Source organism: Dendrobates tinctorius, unplaced genomic scaffold, assembly GCF_039654945.1.
Source record: "Dendrobates tinctorius isolate UK_male_01 unplaced genomic scaffold, ASM3965494v1 ptg000032l, whole genome shotgun sequence".
In the NCBI taxonomy this organism is placed as follows: Eukaryota; Metazoa; Chordata; class Amphibia; order Anura; family Dendrobatidae; genus Dendrobates; species Dendrobates tinctorius.
In genome coordinates this window covers 17,859,983-17,872,290 of record NW_027361700.1, presented here as the reverse complement: position 1 = coordinate 17,872,290, position 12,308 = coordinate 17,859,983, and the positions used below count along the sequence as shown (strand labels likewise).

At 43.9% G+C, this 12,308-nt stretch overlaps 3 non-coding genes across 3 annotated transcripts; all 3 read left to right on the top strand.

Annotated features, from left to right (window-relative positions):
• The first annotated feature begins 7,773 nt into the window (after positions 1-7,773).
• On the top strand, positions 7,774-7,845 carry TRNAC-GCA (transfer RNA cysteine (anticodon GCA)). The gene has a single exon. It is a non-coding gene; the product is annotated as a tRNA-Cys (tRNA).
• A 1,915-nt stretch (positions 7,846-9,760) lies between these two features.
• On the top strand, positions 9,761-9,832 carry TRNAC-GCA (transfer RNA cysteine (anticodon GCA)). Its single transcript has one exon. It is a non-coding gene; the product is annotated as a tRNA-Cys (tRNA).
• A 2,077-nt stretch (positions 9,833-11,909) lies between these two features.
• Positions 11,910-11,981, top strand: TRNAC-GCA (transfer RNA cysteine (anticodon GCA)). The gene has a single exon. It is a non-coding gene; the product is annotated as a tRNA-Cys (tRNA).
• Positions 11,982-12,308: the final 327 nt, after the last annotated feature.

The window sequence follows — 12,308 nt, the reverse complement described above, 5'->3', positions numbered from 1 at the left end:
CTTAAAAATCGCATCGTGGGCACACAGCCTAAGGCTGCTATTTGCTCGTGAATTGCCATGGCAAGCATGAGGACCACACAATCATGATCTCGGTGTCGATGGGAATAAAGAGGGAGAAGCCACACTCTGTTAACCATTTATATGATGTAGTCATTATTGACAGCAGCATCTAAGGGGTTAAAGAGATATGGATGTGACAACACTGATTGTGGCTGATGCAGCAAGTTGTCAGGTATAGTGTACAGTTGACAGCTGCTGGATTGTCACCTGTATGGGAATGCTATTCTCTTATATCTCAGGTCAGTTAAAAGACGTATTGACGGTCATTAAGGGGTTAATGGTTAGTGTTGCTGATCACACATTGTAGTATCTTTGCTACCTTCTTTTACTTTTTTTTGCCTCCCAAAATATTATCTGCTCCACCACAAGTGTCTGCTGCAGATGCAGACTATACACTATTTGACTTAATATCACAGTCTGCCTCAGACATTCATGGCAATCCTACAGTGTGTTTCACAGACGCCCCCCACAATCCTATCTGCCTCATCACAACAGTTTTTACACAGACGCCCCAACAATCCTATCTGCCTCATCACAACAGTTTTTACACAGACGCCCCAACAATCCTATCTGCCTCATCACAACAGTTTTTACACAGACGCCCCAACAATCCTATCTGCCTCATCACAACAGTGTGCACAGACGCTCCCCACAATATTATCTTCCTCACAACAACAGTGTGTGCACAGACGCTCCCCACAATATTATCTGCCTCACAACAACAGTGTGTGCACAGACGCCCCCACAATCCTTTCTGCCTCACTACAGTGTTCGCACAGACGCTCCCCACAATATTATCTGCCTCACAACAACAGTGTGTGCACAGACGCCCCCACAATCCTTTCTGCCTCACTACAGTGTTCGCACAGACGCCCCCCACAATATTTTCTGCCTCACAATAGTGTGTACAGACGACCCCCACAATGTTATCTGCCTCATCACAACAGTGTACACAGACGCCCCCACAATATTATCTGCCTCACAATAGTGTGTACGGACGACCCCCACAATGTTATCTGCCTCATCACAACAGTGTACACAGACGACCACCACAATATTATCTGCCTCACAACAGTGTGTACAGACGCCCCCACAATATTATCTACCTCACAACAACAGTGTGTGCACAGACGCCCCCACAATCCTTTCTGCCTCACTACAGTGTTCGCACAGACGCTCCCCACAATATTATCTGCCTCACAACAACAGTGTGTGCACAGACGCCCCCACAATCCTTTCTGCCTCACTACAGTGTTCGCACAGACGCTCCCCACAATATTATCTGCCTCACAACAACAGTGTGTGCACAGACGCCCCCACAATCCTTTCTGCCTCACTACAGTGTTCGCACAGACGCCCCCCACAATATTTTCTGCCTCACAATAGTGTGTACAGACGACCCCCACAATGTTATCTGCCTCATCACAACAGTGTACACAGACGCCCCCCACAATATTATCTGCCTCACAATAGTGTGTACAGACGACCCCCACAATGTTATCTGCCTCATCACAACAGTGTACACAGACGACCACCACAATATTATCTGCCTCACAACAGTGTGTACACAGACGCCCCCCCCACAATCCTATCTTCCTCATCACAACAGTGTGTACACAGACGCCCCCCCACAATCCTATCTTCCTCATCACAACAGTGTGTACACAGACGCCCCCCCACAATCCTATCTTCCTCATCACAACAGTGTGTACACAGATGCCCCCCCACAATCCTATCTTCCTCATCACAACAGTGTGTACACAGACGCCCCCCCACAATCCTATCTTCCTCATCACAACAGTGTGTACACAGATGCCCCCCCACAATCCTATCTTCCTCATCACAACAGTGTGTACACAGACGCCCCCCCACAATCCTATCTTCCTCATCACAACAGTGAGTGCACAGACGCCCCACACAATATTATCTGCCTCACAACAGTGTGTACACAGGCCTCCCACACAATATTATCTGCCTCACAACAGTGAGTGCACAGGCGCCCCACACAATATTATCTGCCTCACAACAGTGAGTGCACAGGCGCCCCACACAATATTATCTGCCTCACAACAGTGAGTGCACAGGCGCCCCACACAATATTATCTGCCTCACAACAGTGAGTGCACAGGCACCCCACACAATATTATCTGCCTCACAATAGTGGGAACACAGTGTGCCCCCACATCAGAGTCTGCCCCAGATGCCCCCCACACAATATTATCTGCCTCACTACAACAGCAAGATCTGCTGCTGAGGGCCCCACACGTGTCTTCCACAGATCCCCCACAACAGTGATTACCATGGAGTGTTCTACACATTTTTTCTCAATGTTCCAAAAAAATTTATAAGGGAAAAAAGAGACCTGGTGATCAAGGGGGTATAGCTCAGAGGTAGAGAGGGAGAGATCGAGAGGTCCCTGGTTCAAATCCGGGTGCCCCCTTCCCAACCTCAGCCCTCAATTGTGAATGCTATATTACAATAGATTTAGTATAATCCAACCTTTTGAACAATCTGTATGGGAGCTGCTTGTTATTTTGGCTGAATTGGGTGAAGTTTACTCAAACTTTCTCACGCATTCTTCCCTCGTGGAAGGAGTAGAAATGAATGAAGCAGTTTAGAATCCTGTTTAATGACGTCCCAACATTTGCATACATTGGGTGAGTCCAGGTCTCTATTTATGTTTCTCTTTTTTAGTATAATGAATGGAATTTTCTTTGTCCTATCCAACTCCCAGCGGCCACAGACAGGTACCAGCAGTGCTTCTGAGTGCCACATCAGCCTTCATTATTTCCCCAGCACAGCACCATACATTGTGTAGTGGCTGTGCCTGGTATTACAGCTCAGTGCCCTTCACATTATTATTATTATTATTATTATTATTATTATTTATTTATTTATAAAGCACCATTGGTTCCATGGTGCTGTACATGAGAAGGGGTTACATACAAATTACAGATATCACTTACAGTAAACAAACTAACAATCACAGACTGATATAGAGGGGAGAGGACCCTGCCCTTTCGGGCTTAAGGGCCCGTTACACATAGCGATATCGCTGGCAATATCGCTATAATGTCACTGGTTTTGTGACGCAGCAGCGATATTGCTAGCGATATCGCTACATGTGATACTTACCTCCGACCGCTCCTCCGCTGGCTATCGCTGATCGCGCGAGAACGTCCTGGGCCGTTTCTCGTCATCTGCTTCCTGCTGGGCTTCCTGCTGTGGCGACGCGTGGACGCGGGCGGGAGGACGTCTTCATCGCCTCGTCTGACAGGTAAGTAGCGACCCCTGACCCCTGCGATGTCGCTGGTGAGATCTGCCTGTGTGGCAGCTCACTAGCGACCACTTAGCGATGCACCAGCGATCCTGACCGGGTCATATCGTTGTCGGAATCGCTGGTGCATCGCTAAGTGTAACGGTACCCTTACATTCTACAGGATGTCAGTTCATAAATAGAACTGACCAGCACTACATGGTACAGGTGCTATAAGATGTATGGAGCTGTGCCTGGTATACAGTGAAGGGGACTCAACGCTTGCCAAAGTCCCTTCAGTTAGCTGAATGTTGGGGGTGCAAAAAAATAATATTTTTTTATGTAGCCAAATGTTACTTTTTAGTCTATGATGCATGTTACGCACCTTACTTACAAAACTTTTTTAGGGCGTTAATTTGTTTTCCAGCACTGGCGTTTTTTGCTAAACCACAATGCTCTGACGGTTTTCCTATAAAATGCAGACTTGTCAAAATGAGGGTTCACTTTTACATGGATACAAGCTGTTCTACAGTATCCAACAGTGGCCAATAGATCGTACAAAGCTGTTCTGTTCCACCACATACATTGTTTTCATCTGGCTGATGTCTGAGCTGGTAACACATAGTTAGTGGGAGTCATCAATATCATAGTCATCGAGATCAGTCGTCAAGGTCATAGCAGTAGACAACACTTTAATCTCTTCCCATTTCAGGCTTTCAAGGCCTTAATATCCAGGGCAAATTAAAAAGTAATTAATCTTTTATTTTTTTGGTTTTTAATAACTTTGTCCAGCATTGAAATATATGAAACTTTGAATGTCACTTTATGAGGCAATTTTCTGCATTCCTGTAACAAAAAGACTTGCATGTACGTGTCTTCCTATCTACTGCTTTTCTCCAGTCTATGTGCCTGCCTTCAGCTGCATTGATATCAGCACATACTCATTTGGAGTACAGATGATGGCAGTGAAAGACGAGCGTGTCAGTTGTATAGAATACATGCTCTCACGCTCAGGTTGGCATAAGCTGACGGCCAGTCCGAGAATTGCATTGGGATCCTCGCCCGAGTTATCTGGCCATGTGACTGTGCCCTAACTCAGGATAAAGTGCTGTAGGAGATTGTTGTGATAAGTACAACACTCGGAGGAGATAGCTACTGACCCTCTCACTGTCAGTGTCAGTGCTCCAAATGGGTACATACTGATATATCAATGCAGCTGATGACAAATAGACTAGGGAAAAGCAGGGGGTTGCTAACCACTTGTATGCAATTTGTCTTATTGGAATGAAGACAAATTCACTACTTACAAAATTTCAAAACTTTCCATGCTGTACAAAATTATTTAAAGAAGTGTCTTTATGTCATATATTTTAGATATTCCTTTTTTTTCTTCTTTCAAAAAATGTTGGCAAAAAGCAGTCTTTCTTCAACGACTTGTGTAATCATTTCCTAACGGAATAAAGTTTTTATTTCTATGCCTCTTGATTTATTTCTCTAATTTTCCTGATTACATGGATAGTTGGATACCAAATATGTTGGTGTGTGGGTTGTTTCTAGTAAATGATCTAGAATACATTGGTGTGATGTACATTTAAGAGGGAAATTTTATTTTTAAAAATTGAATAAATCCTCATATTGCTTTGCGGATCTTAGAATAAAGGTAGAAAAAGAAAGCACATTATTTGCATTACTCACACTTTCACCTAAATACATATGGGTGGTATAGTTTGCTTTCCCTTGGGCTTCTTTTTTTTTTTAAAACCCGGCATAAAATGTTATTTATTTTTTTCATTGTTTAAATATATTTTTAGCGTGCATTTTCTTTTAATTATTATTTTACTACCCTAGCCATAACACTATACCTATTCCTGTCTCTCAAATGGGTCAGTGCACATGTCCATTTTTTAACAACAGCACGGTCGCAAAACGTCTCGCATCAGTGTGACACGTAACGGCGCCTGGGAAGCAGCGGTACTGTTCGCACTGTTACCCGGCTCCACGTGCTGAAAACCACTCTCATCATTCTTCCCTGCTCGCGCTGAAATCAACGTGAGCAGGGAAGAATGATGACATTTATATTCAGCTGATGACATTTGTATTCAACTGATAACAGGGAGAGCAGGCGGCGGCTGATGGGACTACTTCTCCAGTCAGCCTACACCTGCTGCCGCTAATAACAGCGAGACAGTGACTGATGAGAGTATTCATGCGCTATAAATTAAAAAAAAAACCAGTGTGGGTTTCCTTGTATTTTTTGCTCGCAATCTCCCCCCAAAAAACATAGACATCTAATCATTTGGTTTATGCTGCAGCTCAAACTCTCCAATGAAAGTGAATAGTGCTATGAAAAAACCTGATGACACATATTTTATTGTTTTATTGCTGGAATAGTTGCCCATGCTATTTTCATAGTCTGAGGTACTTGAATAGCAGAAAAACCACCAAAGTGATGCCATTTTGGAAATTACATCCTTTAGGGTATCCCATTTATTTTAACCCCACAGCTATGTTTCAGAAATAAGCCCGCTGTTAATACTGCAATGTTGTAGGTTGCAATTTTAGTGCCCAACTTGTTTTTCCTGAGACAAGCACCCGGTAAATTGTGTTTTCCCAATGCCACTCAGTCTTTAACTGCTGTTTAATCACACCAGGGGGGCTCAAAGGGAAGGGGGGACATTTGACTTCAGGAGCATGAAGCTGCTGATATATAGAGTTAAATGACTATGGCTGTGGCCACTGCAGAAGGTCAGTGGCTGTGTTAAGGCTCATACACACGTCAGTATTTTGCATCAGTGTTTATATGCCAAATCCAGGAATGGAACTTACTGAGAAAAAAATATAATTGAAAGACTGATGTCTGTTCTTTGTTTTGGAGACATTCCTGGTTTTCTCATACAAATACTGATGAAATACTGATCAAAAATACTGATGTGTGAAAGACGCCTTAGGCCGGTTTCACATTAGCGCTTTTTAAGCGCACGCACGGCCGGGGGTAGCTCCGCCCCCGAGCCGGCTCTCTGCCCGGCGTGCCCGCCCCTTGCTTATAGCGCCGCCTCCTAGCGGACAGCGGCGCCTGCGATCGGCGCACCCTATCTTTAGCATAGTGCGCAGCGCAGGTCAAAGCGCAACTAGCGCACGGCCTGCGCACGATCTGCGCACCCTATGCTAAAGATAGGGTGCGCCGATCGCAGGCGCCGCTGTCCGCTAGGAGGCGGCGCTATAAGCAAGGGGCGGGCACGCCGGGCAGAGAGCCGGCTCGGGGGCGGAGCTACCCCCGGCCGTGCGTGCGCTTAAAAAGCGCTAATGTGAAACCGGCCTTATACTGCTAACACCCGCTGCATCCTTACACATTGGTAATGTTTTTTTCTCTATTTCTCAGCGCAGTAAAAAGCCAGCACTGAGGATTAAAGTTTATAAAGACTCGAATAAATCTAAAGACGTTTTCAAGGATTATTCAAAGTTGGTGTCTGCTCAGGTGTTGTGCACATTTTCCTACATGTGTGAGCACCAGATTAGGAGTATTAGAGGGGGTATAACTCAGTGGTAGAGCATTCGACTGCAGATCGAGAGGTCCCAGGTTCACATCTGGTTGCCCCCTTTAAAGCACCTGTTTTTATTCAATAATACATTTGTTGAGATTCTTAAAAAAAAAAAAAGGAACTTGTTGTTCACAAAGGCTACTTTCAGACTTCAGATTTTTAAATCCGGCGGGCTGCGGCGAAAAGTTGTCAAACCTGATCCGGTAGAAGTCGCAGCCCGCCCGGATCATCTGTTGAGGCCGGAGACGGTGCAGGAGAGGGCGAGAGAGTCTTCGGGCATGCGCAGTGGAAAAAAGCGGTCCGGCGCTGTCAAAAAACGTTGCATGGAAAGTTTTTTTGCAGATGCCGGACAGGCATTTTTTGCCGTTTCCGGCAAAAGCCGGACACGCCGCATGGCCATCAGGCGCAGTGCGGTGATAATGCTAGTCTATGGGGGAAAAGCCGGAACCGGTGGCAATCGGCACCGGATCCGGCTTTTACATTTTTTGCCGCATCGCGCCTGATGCTTAAAAACTGAAGTCTGAAAGTAGCCTAAGGAGATATGTTGCAGAGGTTTCTCGCTGCATGTCTGCAAATCTTTTTACCCCTGCGGATGTGCCTGACTCAGTGGTAGTCAATGGCTGCAGATCTGCAAAAAGAATTGACATGCTGCCGAAAATAAAACACAGCGAATCTGCAGCATGTGCACACCAATTCTTAATTTCCCATTGACTAACATTGCTTGTGCACTATACTGCGGATTTGATGCAATATTGTGTGTCCAAAAACGCTGCAGAAGCGCATCAAAATCCGCAACGTGTGCACAAAGCCGGTGGCCGCATCTTACAGACAAAAAAGTAGGTGACAGATTCCCTGTAAGCGCATTCCTTGTGTTCCTATTTTTTTTTTGTTTTCCTGTGGGCATGTGATCACACCAAAGGGGGTATAGCTCAGTGGTAGAGCATTCGACTGCAGATCGAGAGGTCCCTGGTTCAAATCCGGGTGCCCCCTTGTGTGACACTTGTTTTTCTTCAATAATACATATATAAATTGTTAAGATCTTAAAAAAAAAAAGAAAACTTGTTATTCAGTAGGAGATATGTTGCATAAATTATCATAGCACCTTTTTATCCCGGGGACTTTATAGCTTGTCTTGTAGGGGTAATTTCTCTATTCTCCTTAAATCTGTGTTCACCACCCCAGCTTTATTTCAAGGGCTGGAATGGTGTTTATAATCTAAGGTACCAGCCCATAGTTTTATACATAACCTCTGGCATTTTCACCACGGCTGGTTAGTATGAAAGTAGAAACACCTCTATAGCTCTGCGATAAAAAAAAAACGCCGGAGTGGTGCTTTAACCTAACCCCTTCCAGACTGGACATATCCATACATGACAGTCGGCTAGTACTTACCAACCTATGATGTCATGACGATTTTGTATACGCAGAGGATGTGGGCGTGTGATCGCCACCGGGTGTCAGCTGATTCTGTCATTGACACCTGGCACTCAGTACAGGAGCAGTGCCAGAACCAATCCTGGCACCTTAACCCCTGAAATACTGCGATATAGATCGATCGCATAATTTAGGCAAGCAGAGGCAGGGAGGCCCCTCTGCACTCTGATCGGGGCCATCATGAAGGGCTGATCCTTGCCATGGTGACCCAATGTTGTCATGACGATATCCGGGTCACCAGAGCTAGTAAATGTCCTAGATCATGCTCCTGCTTTGCTATACCTTACAAGCGATCAGACTGCAAAACGTGAAAATCCCATAGTGAGACACAAAGAAAGTGAAAAAATATTGAAAAAAAAGTTAAATATATTGTACCCATAAATAATTTAAAAAAGTACACATATTTAGTATCGCCTCGTCCGTAACAACCCAACCTATAAAACTGCCCGACTAGTTAACCCCTTTAGCAAACACTGCAAAAGGAATAAACAAAAAAAATTTGTTTCATCATCATGTCTCGCCGAACAAAAAGTGGAATAAAGCACAATCAAAAACATGAATGTAAATATCCATGGTACTGCTGAAACCGTCATCTAGTCCGGCAAAAAATGAGCCGCCATACAGCGTCATCAGTGGAAAAATAAAAAAAAGTTAGAGCTCGCAGAATAAAGCGATGCAAAAATAATAATTTTTTTCTATAAAATAGTTTTTATTGTGTAAAAGGGCCAAAACATAAAAAACCATATAAATGAGGTATCGCTGTCATCGTACTGACCCGAAGAATAAAACTGCCTTACCAATTTTACCACACGTGGAACGGTGTAAAAAACAAACAAACAAGAATTACTCAGTTGCTGGTTTTAGTTCATTCTGCGTAACACAAATCCAAATAGAAAGCAATCAAAAAATGTCATGTGTCCAAAAATGATACCAAAAAAAGTGAACTTGTCCCGCAAAAAACAAGCCCTTACATGACTTTTTATACGAAATATGGAAAAATTATAGCTCTCAAAATATGGCGATGTGCAATAAAAAAAAGTCTTTTAGTGTGTGACAAACAGAAAAACCCGATATAAATCTGGTAACGCTTTTAATCGCACTGACTTGAAGAATAAAGTCACCTAATCACTTTTACCACACGAGGAAGGCTGTAAAAAAATAAAAAACAAAACGTCACCTGTTGATTTGTTTATTCTGCCTTCCAAAGATCACAGTAAGGTTTGGCTCACATTTATCCTGCTCTCTGCGCTGAGCGCCTACACCAGGGATTCCCTAAAATGAGGCAGATGAAGACACTGTTGACTCTGTCCGGCCTGTGATCTGGTTGCGTTTGTCTTTTTAGGCGTGCATAAAAGCATGGACTGCCAAAGTCTTGTGCATTTCTACATCTGTACAATTTTCCTCCAATAAATGAATGTTGATAGGCTCTGTCTGCATAATTGTTATATGTGTGAGCACTACCTCTGAGAAAGGGGGTATAGCTCAGTGGTAGAGCATTCGACTGCAGATCGAGAGGTCTCTGGTTCAAATCCAGGTGCCCCCTTCGTGTGTATTTGTTTTTACTCAATAATACCATTATAGAAGAAAGAAAAGAGAATTCAGGCCATCTGTTACTAAAGTAAATAGCCATAAATAGCAATGATTCCACAATGTGTGCACTCCCACAGAACATGCATCCCTTGGACGATTGGACATGTTGGATTTTTTTATTGGTCACTGGCTATGCCATAGGCTGAAAAAAATCCAACATGGCTGATCAATGACCGATTTACAGCAGGTAGCTCGTGGGTGCTGCAGCTACAGTTAGTTTTAAATCAAATCAAATCAAATTTATTATCGCCAAGTACATATTACATATATACAAGGAATTCTTTGTGGCAAAGAGGCAACATAATATATAACAACAGATACAACAAGTAACATCTAACAAGACAGATACAGTATATAGTCTACACATGACGATTTAATTGTTGAACAGAGAGTGGATAGAAGCTGTTCATATGGCGGTTGGTGCTGCATTTGGGGACTCTGAAGCGACGTCCTGAAGGGAGTAGTTGGAATGAGGAGTGTCCCGGGTGAGAGGGATCGGATGAAATTTTCAATGCGTAGGATCGAATACTCTTATCATAAAGATCCTGGATTTTAGGCAGGGGGGAACCTATAATTCTCTCTGCTGTTCTGAAAGTCCTTTGTAAGCGGAGTTTGTCATGCGCAGTGGCTCCCCCATACCAGACTATCACAGAGGAACAAATCACAGATCTGATGACAGCATTAAAGAATAAGATCAGCAGATTCTTAGACAAACCATATCTTTTCAGCTGACGCAGGAAGAACATCCTCTGTTGTGCTTTTCTTATAACAGCATCCACGTTTTTCCCCCATTTAAAATCATGAGAGATGATAACACCAAGGAATTTGGTCTCTGTGACCCTAAGAACCACTTCGTCATGGATGTAGATTGGAAGTATCTCATGTTGATCTTTCCTAAAATCCACAACCATCTCAGCAGTTTTTTTTAGTGTTGAGTACAAGATTATTGGCTTTACACCAGTCACATATTCTTTCCACCTCACTCCGATACAAGTCTTCAGCATTTCCCCTGATGAGACCAATCAGTGTCATATCATCGGCAAATTTCAAGATTTTTACTGAGTCTGCTGAAGAGATGCAATCATTCGTATAGAGAGAAAACAGTAACGGGGACAAAACACACCCCTGAGGTGCCCCGATGTTTGTGACCAAGGTGTCCGAAGTGAATGGTCCAACTTTTACACTCTGTATCCTGGCTGTCAGGAAGTTATAAATCCACAAGCATAAGTTGAGAGGGACTCCAAGAGCTACCATTTTCTTATGAAGTAAATTCGGATCAATGGTATTGAACGCTGAGCTAAAGTCCATGAAAAGAATCCGGACATATGAGTGCAGTTCATCTGTATGATCTAAAATGTACTTCAGTGCCAGATTGACAGTGTCGTTTGCCGAACGATAATCCTTATAGGCAAACTGAAGCGGGTCCCATAGCTTCTGCGTGAATTTTATCAGGTGGGACATCATAATTCTTTCGAAGACTTTCATAGCTACAGATGTGAGTGCTACTGGTCTATAGTCGTTCAACTCAGAGGATCCCACTTTCTTGGGGACAGGGATATTTGTGAAATTTTTCCAACACTGAGGTACAACGCACTCTTTCAGTGACACATTGTATATATTTGTCAGTATAGGAGCAAGCTGGGTAGCACATACTTTCAGACACATTGGAGATACACCATCAGGGCCAGGTGCCTTTTTGACCTTAAGTCCCTTCAGGATGCGTATCACCTCTGCCTCGGAGATCACTACTTAAAAGCAGGAGGTAAGAAAAATGCAGTTTTTTTAATTACCTACAGCTGGGAATTAATCCTATTGACCAGGGTATCAAATTCCAGATAAATAGCGCAGCACGAAAACAGTATAAAGATTAAACGTACAGGCTCTATTTATTACGCTATTGTACAGCATCTGCCAGATCCGAGGTTAGTACTTTTCCTAAGTAAGTAACATAGATGGTGCAAGAAGACATTATCCACTTGTTGCTCATCCTGAACTCCTGTACAGTCACACTCCAGGCTCACCACACATGAGGGGGTATAGCTCAGTGGTAGAGCATTCGACTGCAGATCGAGAGGTCCCTGGTTCAAATCCGGGTGCCCCCTTCATCATGTTTTGATGCCATTTTACACATTAAAACTACCCAAACAGGGTATCATATTGTGTGGGGGGTCGGATTTACAGCTCTGATGATGGATCGATAACATCTTCCCTATTATTCCATGTTTTATGTGTCCATCAGTGTAGGAGGAGCCAGGGGCGGCTGCTTTATACAGGAGGCAGGGCGGGCAGTGTGGTGTCCACCCTCTACCGACGGTGACCTCAGCAGATCAGCAGCATAGAATGATGACGTGTACAGTGGACGTATACATCTACAAGCAGATTTCCCGCCTATGGCTGCACCGCTCCCTCCCACGGCCACCATAGGGTTG